This window comes from Bemisia tabaci, chromosome 4, assembly GCF_918797505.1.
Source record: "Bemisia tabaci chromosome 4, PGI_BMITA_v3".
Taxonomy (NCBI): Eukaryota; Metazoa; Arthropoda; class Insecta; order Hemiptera; family Aleyrodidae; genus Bemisia; species Bemisia tabaci.
Genome location: NC_092796.1, coordinates 28,402,110 through 28,414,952, shown reverse-complemented (window position 1 = coordinate 28,414,952; position 12,843 = coordinate 28,402,110). Strand labels below are relative to the sequence as shown.

The 12,843-nt window shown below is 42.6% G+C and overlaps 1 protein-coding gene across 1 annotated transcript in view; it reads left to right on the top strand.

The window, feature by feature from the left end:
• Positions 1-12,843, top strand: part of bif (protein phosphatase 1-binding protein bifocal) — a 74,934-nt gene that overhangs the window by 12,728 nt on the left and 49,363 nt on the right. The gene's annotated exons all lie outside the window — the stretch shown is intronic.

Genomic DNA, 12,843 nt, shown 5'->3' with positions numbered 1-12,843 from the left:
CCGTACACGAGTCTCTTCTGGGAGGCTTGTTGAGCGAGTTTTTAAGACTAGTTGATACGTGCATCGCACGCTTTTATCTACCTGCATTAAGTGTCCACCTTTGGAGCTTACATAATCCTACTAGAAATCGCTCCCTTGTTCAAACTCTCTCCATGTTCCCAAAATAAAGACGTCTATTCTTCAAGTCGGTATTGAATTTTCAATCTTGCTCAGTAAGGCACCTTTTTATGCAGCGATACGTTAATTTATCTCCAGGTTTGATTCGCCGCGAATTTCATCGTAAAACATGTTCTCTTCAAATTGCAGCTGAAGTTTGCATCATGCAGCTGCGGGGTGCCTACATGTCTAGAGTACCGGGAATTGTCAGGGAATCTCATGAAAAAGACCGTAAATTTTCTCCCTGGATGCTCTCAATGGGTTGAATGAGCATTTGCGATTTTCTTGGCACGTTTGCAAAACATTTTTTCGCAATTCAGGAAGAAAGAATGAAAATACACAGTATGTTTTAAGTGGTAGAGAAAAAACATTATCGCCAACTTGTAAAGGCGCCACTGCCTATTGTTCACAGCTAAGTACACTCAGGATATTAAACAGAGAAATAAGTTTCAATTAAAAATTGAATGATTAATACCCGAAGAAAGGAGGTTTTTATGTTTCTTTCAATCGTTGGGAAATAAACGCCAAAAATTGATCGTTCTTAGTTCTGCATGCGCAAATTGCCGATGTGAAATATCAGGTTTACATCGTTTCAGTAAGGAAAAACTTGGAAAGGTCCGGGAATTTGTTCGTGGTCGTGGACCCAGCGAATAGCCATACTCAAGTGCAGTGGCATCACTGGATGAAAAAAAAAAAGTCGCTTGAATCAAGAGTTCAAACTCTTGAAAACACTGACAAGAAAAAATACTCTTGATTCAATCGGATTTTTGCTTGAATCAAAAGGAAATCCGCTTAAATTGATAGGCTGGCTCTCGATTTAAGCAAAAATCCCATTGAATCAAGAGTATTTTTACTTGTCAATGTTTTCAAGAGCCGGGACTCTAGATTCAAGTGACTTTTTTTTCCAGTGCAAGGTGTGAATAATCGATCGATCATTTGAAGTTATGGTAATAAGAATCGATTACTAAGGTGTTGGCTGCAAACCTCCTGTTACCCATCCTTTTCTATAGGTTTAAATGTCAGATCAATGAATGTATCGCAAAGCTTGCCGCGCCACTGTTGAGTAAGGTGTAACCAGTTACAAGGCGGCAACGAGGATCTGATCCCATGATCGGCGTTAGAAAATCTCGCATAGTCGCTCGTGTTTTTCCCATATCGTGATAAATCCAACTCCTAATCAGAGTACTTTGTTCCCTCCTACGAAATTGATCCGCGGTCTTGCGCTCTCTTCTCGCAGCTTGTAAAATAGGTGTAAAGCCTGAGAAATGTTTGTCGTGCCGCACGGTGGATCGTGTCAGTCAGAGAAGTTGGACAAAATTTGGAAACTTTAAAAGCTCATAACTCAATTTATACATAATTTTGAGGTTCTGAAAGAAGTTTCATTGATTTTCTCGTGAAATTTTCTACTAGAAGCACTCCTTTAAGGGGTGTCTACATTCCGTAATTTCCGGAAATACCTAGTACTAATTTTTTAAGGGTGGTCCGGAAGTACTGAAAAAGTGCGAAAATCCCATGAAAAGGTCCGGAATTTTTGCAATTTTTGTCGCAATTTGAGCTAGAAATTCAAATTTTTGAAATTTTCTGAATTTCATCAAATAGAGGTACTGAAGAAGTACTGAATTTTTTTGTTAAGTAGGTACTGAAATTCTTGAGAATGCACTGGAAAAGTACTGTATTAGTACCGATTTTTGGGCAGCCTGTTTTAGTAGACACCCTGCCCTTAAAATTTTAAATGTGACGAAATAACATACAAATTTGTAGTTTTAGCCAGAAATTGTACGTCCAACCTCTCTGATTAACTCGATACACTGTGTGCCACGAATGGCGCGGCCATTTTCGTAGTTTGGCCGCGGCTTTCGTTCTTTATCACCGTTCATTGAGAGGTTTCTCGCTATTGCGGCTCAAAGCGCCACCGTTGAATGAATTGGTATTTATCGGCTCCTGGCCTTTAAACAAAAGATCGTCACCTTCCGGCCAGTGTTTTATAAGAAAGCCTGGAAAGTATGCAATCCCTTGCTCGTTGATTCTTAAAGCAGTATTTGCCTACAAGATCGCGATTGTGCAGTCACTTAATCCTCAAGCCACCAATAAAATTGTGTCTATTTTATTTTTGACGCAATTCCAGCGAAAATTTCAAATTTTCGAAATTTTTCTAATTTCGTTAAATGGAGATACTGAAAAAGTATTGAATTTTTCTGTTGAGAAGGTACTGAATTTCTTGGAAATGCACAGAAAAAGTACTGTAAAAGTTGTATTATAAAAGTATTTTTGGCCAGCCTGTTTAGTAGACCCCCTTATTTGATGGCTGTTGCTTACCATATGCAAGAGTATTTTTTGATCAAAATCGGGAGGGTCGTCCAATTTTGATCGAGGTCCTAAAAAAGTATTGAATTTTTCTGTTGAGGTAGTTCTGAATTTCTTGGGGATGCAATGATGAAGTACTGTTAAAGTGCTGATTTTTAACCGGTTGGAAACTGCTTCCTTTTTTTAGCAGGTTCATGAACTTTGAGTGTAATCCTCTGGATTCACGGGGGCTGATGGTGGATCTTAGGCCTGGTCGGTTGAATGCGATCCAGATTTGAAAATCCGAAGACCCGCTCATGGATGGGCGCCGGTCGTCGGGCGTCGTGAGAGGAGGATTTACGACACGGATGGTTCGCTCTCGTTAGGCGCGGGCGGGCGGGCGCACGGCTCTCTCTGTCCGTTGCCGTCGGTGGCGTCGGTCGCCGCTGGACGCTGGTGCAACCTGCAACGAATCACCATGTCCAGTGTGAATGACCGCCCGGGCGCCCGTCTAAAGGATTTTAGGGCTCCAATCCGATACGCCCGCCCCGGCAGCTTGCCTCTTTTATCTTCAAATTGTATGAAAATTAAACAGGGTTTAAAAAAACTTTGATAAGTCAAGGTAGAGTACTGCCGTGCTAAGCAAGAACGCCGTATGAACCTTCAGGCGTTGCCAAATTCCCTTTGATAAAACCCGAATTTTGTGGTAAACTTATGAATATTTTTCCTCCCTTTTTCCAGATAATTTTGTTCGCACTTTCACCAAAAACTCCTGAAAAATACAAAGAAAATTTTTCATGACTTTCCTAAAAAATGAACATTTTATCGAAGGAAATTTTGCAACTCTCGAATGTTCATACGGCGTTCTTCCTTAGTACGGCAGAGTACCTATATACGGAAAGTATGGACATGCCGAAAATTGGCAGAAATAGATTCAAAAAATTTCCTGAAAATTAGTGATTTGCCAAAGGAAATTTGTCAACGCCTCAAGGCTTATACGGCGTTTTTCCTTAGCACGGCAGAGTACATAAAGTATATGCTCTCAATGCGCGAGACAGGTAATACGAGGAGCCGAAGTGATGAAGAATCAGAGAGTTGAATGATCGAGCGAAGAATCGTCCTTTTCCTGGTCGCAGACTTGAACAGGAGCTTCTTAAAGTCTGGCTCTTGGTTGAGGATTCTCTGTGTTGGAATTGGATGGTTTCAAGATAGGCTCGCCAATCATACAACGAGTTGAGCGTTGCCTGAACAACCTTAGAACCCGAGGTTACGCTGGATCAGGTTGAGGGAACCAGTTTTATTTACCCCTCTGCCATCAGACTCCGCGAGCATCATGCCTCGTAAGCAGCGGCGTGGCGAGCTTCGCGATATATCGATTGATCTACCACTTAAACCTACGGAAAATGATCGATTATTAGGGTGTTCGCAGCGAACATCCGAATAATCGATTCTTTACCGCAGCTCAAATGGAGAAATATCGATAGTCTATCGATCACGCCTCGCCACTGCTCGGCGGCATGCTCTGTGGCGTGCTTTGCGACAAATCCATTGCTCCCTCATTTAAACCAGTGGCGTGGCGTGCTTTGCGATGTATCGATATTTCCCCCATTTGAAGCTGTAGTAAATAATCGATTATTAAGGTGTTCGCTGCGAACACCCTGTTAATCGATACTTTTCCATTGGTTTAAATGACAGATCAATCGATTTATCGCAAAGCACGCCACGCCACTGATTTAAACATGTGGAGCAGGATCGATAAACAGGGTGTTCGATTCGCAACCAACACTTTAATAAACGATTTTTTACCATAGCTTCAAATGGGGAAATGTCGATAATCGCGCTCATTCACGCTTCGTTTATACCCCACCCTGAAAAGCAGCGATTGTCGCTGCGGGACCTTTCTACCAGCCAAAACTTCGCATTGTTTCAATTTCAAGAGACTTCGCGCTTATAATTGTTCGTGAAAAGAGTTTTTATGAGAAATCATATTAAGAGGAAAGTCAAGGAATTTTAAAGTGTAAAAAAAACTTGTTATCGTCTCATAGAATTCGGGCACGAACACTAATTTGTGTTTTTTTATGTCAAGGATTTTTTCTTCTTTCAAAATGTCAAAAAACGTCGGGAAGAAGTCAGGGAATCTAATATTTGAGCTCAGGCGCCACTGCTCTCGCCACCGAGAAATGGATTCTGACGCCGTTTCAAAGCCTTTCGAGGAAGTCAGACCAAAATTTCAACTAGGTACTACAGTTGAGAGTCGAATTATGAAAGTGTCTGATCTTCGTAAGTTTAGCTAATGTCATGTGGCTGACACATGTTATATTTCCTCCTCCCGTCGCTATTTTGCTTACGATTCGTCGCTCCTCTGTCGTGAGGGCGTATCTCTATTTCCGAATGAGCCACAGAAAGCATGGCTTTACATGGAAAATAGGGCTCACGTCATGTCCTTACGTCAGAGGGGCGACGAATTGTGACGTCAAGACAACTGGGAGTCTCAAAACCGCACTGGTCGTTCCCTCTTCACTGCGTCTCAGTTGAAACTCTGAAAAAAGAAGGGCGCTGAAAGCATCGTCTCTGAGACGAAAGGACGTCACTATTTGTCCTCGTCGCCAAATTTCCCTAACGCAAATTTAATTTTTATTAGAAAGCGGTTGGTTTTTCCGAACCGAAAATTTCCTTGATCGTTCCTTCTGATTACTCGGAAAAATCAGCAAAATGATAGAGAAAAATTTCACAGTCGTACGCCTGAAAAAATCCAATCATTGTATCAAATTTGAAACTTCGGAATGAAGTCACACGTTCCCGAACCGTAAAACTCGTCGTTAGAGTCCTTTATACTGAGAGTTAGCAACCTCATGGAGTCACAACGGTAAATCTACACAAATTGAATGTTTTTCGTAATCTTTGATCGGCCCATTCTCAAATTCCTTTCTTCGTTCCCTCTCTCATTCAATTTTTGCTTGCCGTACCCCTAATTCCCCAGTCCATTCCAGTTTATAATCTTTGCAATCGGTGGAAATCTAATCTTTATTCCCTTTTGTGACACTGTGGAGGCCTAAAATACGGTGACCAATCAGAAATGGATTCACATTGTCTTAACTCTCAGTATAAGGGACTCTACTCTTACCGTGTCTCGCGGTCCATTTTACGCCCTCGGAAAGAATCTACGGAAATTACGTTGCGGGAAATGAGTGCGTGATTGAGTTATTGGTGTGGAAATTAAGTTAAAGTATTAATTGAGGGGTGAAACCGCCATGAATTTCCACCGTGGCAACGCGGCTGGCAGGCGGGCGGCTGCCTAGAACTTTCTCCACTTGAGATTTGCTCTCGTATACCTCTGTCGGCGGCGGCGCGCGGAGCGGCGTCCAGCCGCACAGGCCGCTTGGCGTCGCGGCGCGGTACATGGTACATGGTACAAGCGCCGAATGCTGCGCTGTGTAGCATTCACGTTAGCTCGCCAGCTATGCGCGCCAATCGGTGAAATTCGCGCGGCCCATCCACGCATCTGCATACATTTTCGGATGGATTCGGACGCTTGAAAGTTGCCGGAACTTTCACTGACCGCTCAGTTCTTGGAAAGAAAAGGAAAGCTTGGAAAAATAAGGAAATATCTTAGAGACGTGAAAACAGGGTTGCCACAGTCAAGGAAAACCGGGAAATGTCAGGGAAAATGACGAAAATGTCAGGGAAAATCTGTTTAATCACCCTCATTTGCTTTCTAGAATGGGTTTGAGGTTTCGAACAACAAATTTCGCCTGAAAACTATTTCCAATTTTAACCACCCGTCGCTTATATTCGATTGTCAGGGAATTTCACCAAAATGTGTCAGGGAAATCAGGGAAATGTTAGGGAATTTCATTTTCTAAAGTCTGTGGCAACCCTGTGAATAGTTAGTGATAGATGCAGTCGAAAAAGTCGGTTCCGCTAGTAGGTAGAAAATGAGAGGATCTCAGTACGGCTGGAACTGTACTTAGTGGGAATGTTGAACTCATTCGACTTTCAAAATGAAACTCTTGCACAGTGGCAAGGCGTGAATGATCGAATGTCGATAACTTTTCATTTGAATTTATCGTAAAGAATCGATTATTAAGGTGTTTGTTACATAAACCCTGTTAATCGATCTTTTTCCCTAGGTTGAAATGACGGATCAATCGATACATCGCAATTCACGCCACGCCACTGGTCAACCACACAGTGGCTCCACAAGGAAAGGAGCTGTTTACTGAGGAACGACCACGACCCTTAATCTCGTCCCGTCAATTAATTATAAGTCCAAATCGGCAACGGGTGACGTCATGTCAGCGTCGGTTTGTACGTGGACGTCTGTTGGGTAGCTCTGGGATGGCTGGAGCATTCCGTCTCGTTACTGTGTGAAAAAAAGTAAAAATTAAAATGAGTGCCACGTTCGATCGCTCGATGCCGCCGCGAGTTTCGGTTTTCTCTCGCCGCGCAGTGGATCGAGTCAATTAGAAAGGTTGGACATGACATCTCTGACTATAACTACAAATTCTGATGTTTATTACGTCACATTTTAAATTTCAATGGTTGTTTGTAGAAGAAAATTTTACAAGGAAAACGATGAAACCACTTACAGAACCTCAAAGTTTTGTGTAAACGGAGTTATAAGCTTTTAAAGTTTCCAAATTATGTCCGACCTTTCCCATGGATTCGATCCACTGTGCGCCGTTGCGCGTTGCGTGTGTCTATGCCTGCTCGCGCGCGCACCTTCTTTTTTTATTATTATGTTATCATGCGGCAGGGCTCGTCTCTTTGGTCCTCCCCCCCCCCCCCCCCCCCCACGTCGCTACGTGATTTTATGAATTTTAGCCTCCTTTCAAACGGAGAGGAAAGTTCTCAGACCGGGGGCCAAACGGGGCTCAACCGGACTCCCGTCCTCTCGTGCTAAGGAACAACGCCGTATGAACCTTCAGACGTAGCAAAATTTTCTTTGACAAAACGTACATTTTCGGGGAAATTGACGAGTTTTTCTTTCAATTTTTCAGAGGATTTTGTTCGTAATTTTATCTAAAACCTCTGAAATTTTTGAGGAAAAATATTCATAACTAAAGTACCTATATAGGGAGAGTATGGACATGTCGAAAATTTTGAGGTTAGGTGATGGAGTTCTTAGACCCCAAAAGGGTAGGTAATCTATGAATTCAAATTATCCAGAGTGATTTTATAATCACAATTTTTGGGAACTGTCGTTGGTAAAGCACGTATTTGACTTGGTTTTTGCATAAATTTACTCATTTTTGCGGAAGAATGCTTGTTTATGAATTTTCTTGTCCATTTTCGTTTGATATTGAAGTCTAAAGATTGACAGTGACATTTTTCGTTTTCAAAGGTTACCTACCCTTTTGGGCCGTAAGAGCTACATATTTCGAGTTGTCCATACTCTCCCTATATAGGTACTGTGTTCATAACTTCCTTCAAAAATAAATATTTTATATGATGAAAAGCAACATTCGAATGTCCATACGGCGTTTTTCCTTAGCAAGACAGCGTGCTACCGAAGAGAGCCGAAACGCTCTTCCAAGAATCGAAATCCAAATTAGTGTAATTTATTGTAAATGAAATCAGGGGAAAATAAGGGAATTTGTTCCCAAAACCGGGAATTTCTTCCTCTACCTTTCAGAAATCATTTTCGCCATTATTGACCTCTTAAAAGATATTTTTGGTTCTCAAAATTATCACATCCAAAGAAGAGCTTTCATTTACTAGACTATAAGAACATCAAGAACACTTTCGGAATTACGGTTTGGATGCGCGCTTAAGAATCGGCTGATAGATGAACAAATTTGATGTTCGTAGTATCAGGAACTGAGGAGAATTATGTAGTTTTTCCAAGGATATCCCGGGACAGTGGAAGAAAACTTCGGCTTCTCATCACGGAATGAGCTCCTGAAAATCTGGGAAAAATCAGCTCAGGAAATAAGCACAGTCAAGAGTTCTGTAGACACCATTAGCTAAAACAACGAAGTTCGTCTAATCGGCTATGAGATATCTGTAAGTGCGCAAAAATTGACGATGTCTAGAACGGAACAGCCGTAAGGGGTATTATTCTGCCTTCCGGGGAACGATGAAAAACGTTATCCATCGTATTTTGAAGTGCCTTTATCTCCGCTCATTTGACGCTTGAACCGCAGCGATCGGACAGTTCCTGGTCCCCTATGATCGACAAGACTCAACCATCCAACAGGATTTTGAGACACGCGCAACCGGCTGATTTCCCCCTCGCGAACCATGCACGGGAAGGAACCAGTACGTTCCAACAAACGATGGATGACGTCATCCAACCTGTCCTCAAGTGGCTACATCTCCGCTAATTTGACACATAAACCGCGGCGATCGGACAGTTCCTGGCCCCTCATGATCGACAAGACTCAACCGTCGAACACGATTTCGAGACACGCGCAACCGACCAATTTCCTCCTAGCGAACCGCGGAAAATGGTAAGCCCAGACGAGGAAAGCGCGAGCCGCAATTGGACGCGCGTGCGCAGTCGCCAGATTTCGCTGAAACCCGGCAATATTCCGTAAAACTCAATGAGAAAATGGTGATTTTTCAGTATTACCTGGTAACGATGCACGCGTAACCGGGGATTCGTCAGCGACGACGCGGACAAATCACGTATGCTCCATCGCCCCCCCCCCCCCCCCCCCCCATAGCGGACGGATGCACCGTTACGCGGTTCTCGGAAGTGACGCGGACGCAAGACATGACAACAAAGGCGGGGCGGCGGCGGAAAAGCGCGTTAGCATTACGAAAGAACCCCGGTTAAATAATTGAATCGGAGATTAAAGTTGGGCGACTGTTTGATTGAAATTCGCGGGGGCGGGGGGGAGGGGGCACTCGAGACGGCAACGGGAACGGAGCAGCGCCGCGTCGCGACTCCGACAGCCATCGACGGAAGCGCGCTGTGCCCCGCTGCTCGCCCGCTCGCTCGTCTGCGTTCGTGTCGCGAGGCGTGAATGATCGATTTTCGATATTACCCCATTTGAAGCTATGACAAAGTATCGATTAGTACGGTATTTTTTGAACACCCTGTTTATCGATCCTTTGCCATGGATTCAAATTCGAAATTATTTGAAAATAGGATGGATGCAGTGGCGAAGCGTGAATGATCGAATCCCGATATTACCCCATTTGAAGTTGGAGCTAAGAATCGATTATTACGGTATTTTTTGTCAATTTTTGTGCAAATTTTCCAAAACGGTCGAGAGAGATTTCTGTTTTTTTTTTTAAAATCAGGCTAAACTTAAGCGATGTAGCCAAAATTAGTGAGGGTTTTTTTTTTAAGTTTGCTGAAAATCTGATTACCCGGAAACCTGAGCTTATTTGAGGAGGCAAGAGTAGTTAAGAAACTTGTCAGCGCGTGCTTTGTAGGAAGTCTCTTCCAGTGAAAAATTAACCAAATTTGAGTCGGAGCGTGTGCGTTTAACCTTTTTGGTGAAAAATTTACTGCGTACGAGGAAGGTCAGGAAAGCATTTTCTAGGATCATCTCTGAGTTATGAAGGACATTTCTTGCATCCTGCCTCCTCGTTTTTTTCCTTTTCTTTTTATTGAAAAGTCAAGAAAACGTCTATCAAAGTATGGGACAACTAAGAGAATTTTAATGTTTGAGTGAGTCGCCAGCTTTTCCCAAAATCATTCATGCAAAACCAATTAGAAAAGTGAACATGAGTGTTGCTGATTCTCGGAGCAGTACGCTGGCTTTTATTACCTTTTTCCTTTTGAGCTTTGGATTTATGACTTTTCTTGGCTCCGTTGACATAAGTACGTACCTCAGTTTCCACGTGAGTCCTGTCTTACATATAAATCCATACTTCCTGGGGCTCATGCGGAAATCGAGCAGTGGCGAGGCGTGAATGATCGATTATCGATATTTCCCCATTTGAAGCTATGGTGAAGAATCGATTATTAAAGTGTTGGTTGGGAACATCCCGTTAATCGATCCTTTTTCACAGGTTCAAATGACAGATCAATCGATATATCGCAAACTTAAATCGAGGTACGCTCTTACTCTAGAGGAATGGCGTTTTTTCCTAGTGCCGCAGTTTGCGTCATACGCCAGCGCATCCCAGGGAATCTAGACCAGAGTATACCGCTAGTTGCTATTTTCTCTTCCGTTTCCGAGCCGAATAATAATATGATTTTTTTACGAGTGCACCTTTCTACCCCCTCCCCCCTCTCTTTCTCTCTCTCGCTCTCACCCGCCCACGCGGTCGGAGCGGCTTGTTAATTAAATAGCGGTGTCTGCACGGTTTCACGCTGGATTCGCCCGGCTTTGCACGGATTTTAAGGACGTCCCAATCGTGATTTGGGGGGCGGGGGGAGCCCTTAGTCGCCAGGCGGTTACAATTTTGTGAGTGTTCACGGGGAAATCCGTGCTTTTAGTCCACGTTCTGTTGAATCAGGGTGGCTACAAGTCCGGAATTAGTACTGATTTTTTAAGGGCGGTCCGGAAGTGCTGAAAAAGTACGGAATTCCGCAACAAGGTCCGGAATTTTTCTCATTTTTTTGTCATATTTTCGCAGGTTGAGGGATAGATTCAATTTTTTTAAATTTTTCCGAATTTCCTCAAATTAAGGTACTGAAAAATTATAGAATTTTCCCGTCGAGGACGTACTGAATTTCCTGGGAATGTACTGAAAAAGTACTGATTTTTGGCCATTCTGTTTTAGTAGACACCTTGTTTGAATCAAAGCTTATGAAGTGAAATAAATCTTGGTCCCCCGCACCAAAGAACGTAACTAAATTTCAATTTCAATTTCGCCATATTTCCACTCGCTAATTGCATTTTTACCAAAGAATTTTTATTCATGCAGATCTGAATGAAAGTTAGCCTGACTTTTCTTCCGATCTCACGGCGAAGTCAGGAAACTTTTGCGAAAAAACAGCTCAAGTACATTCTTATAATAAATTGAATTGTTTGAATCAATTTTGCAACCTTGGAATAGAGTTACACTCTTTCGATTGAGAAACGACGAATTGTGTGTTTTTTTGCCTATCCGCCAAAATTGAAGGCGCCCGGTAAATCTCTCTCCCATCTTGGAATAGAGGTACGTTCTTTCGTTCGGGAGACGATACTATCGATGGCTTAAGTGTAGAACCACGTATCTCCGCTCGCGAGGTTACAGACTTCCTAAATTACATTTTGCAATAAGGAACCTCGAAAGAAATAAAATGAGCGGAAATTTTGGAACACCAAAATAAGATGCGTGGTTTTGCATTTGGCCATCGATATACTGCTGTTTCTCTATATTCTTAGGTGATATTGAAAGACAGACCGGAAATATAAATAGGTTTCGCAGTTCAGATTGTCCTCTCGGCCACTGGCGTTAGGAATAAGACGCGAAAACGTGAATAGTCGCCGAGGAACAGAAAAACATGAGAATATTGAATGATTGGAATGTTATCGCACGCAAAATAGGGAAGTGCACATTATAATTAGAATTACATGTAGTTATGTCTACTTGATAAGAAAACTCGGGCATCGGACAAGTGAATCCAAGGTGAAATAGATAAGAGTATTCATAATTGATTACTCATGTCGATCAACGCCAGACCCAGAGTTTCCCGATTTCTCAGTGTTGGATCTAAGTAATTTTCATCATTTAGGAAACGCAAGTACAAGAGGAGTAATGTCAAAGTGTCCACGTGCATGAATTTTAAGGGAATTTGGTCGCGGGGCCAGGGTTGGGGATGCCTCAGAAAACTTCAAAAATCTAAACGAATATTGCATAAACTAAGAATTGCCTAAAAAGAGGACAAGCCTTTTTCATTCCGCACCTCAAATATTGTTTTTTATATTTTTATCAGTTTCATGTCAGTTACATTGATAAAGTGCTATTAAAAATTTTTAAGTATCAGTAGTTATTAGTTTCATCCATTTTTGTCAGTTTCAGTCATTCTTATCAGTTTAATTTTAGTTGCATCGATTGGATGTATTTCTGCCAAACGGAACTATGTGCATCATGACTTGAGCCCTGTTATGCATATGTTCGTATTGGTCTCAGGGCTCATATCTTATTGCATGTATTTCTGTTTGGCAGAAATACGACCGATTGAAGTTTGATCAAACATTCATCATGGGGGAAGAGAATCATACATAGATAAAATGCCGAAAAAATCGCGACAAATAATATCTTCTTAAGACGTTTTGGGTCACGAGAGGGTGTCCTTTGCCCAGGCCTCTCGGACACTTCTCTCCAACTTGTTGCCTGCACAGTGTACCTTAGCGCGATACAGCACACACTCGTTACGAAAACGAAAGTTTACCGATCTCGGTCGCAGATCGGTATGTTAGCTGATCAATGTATTAAGTTGGTGTGGTATGGATCTCCCTCCATGTGTGAGGCGAAAGGGCGGAGGGGGGGGGGGGTATAATTGCTTGGCCGGAA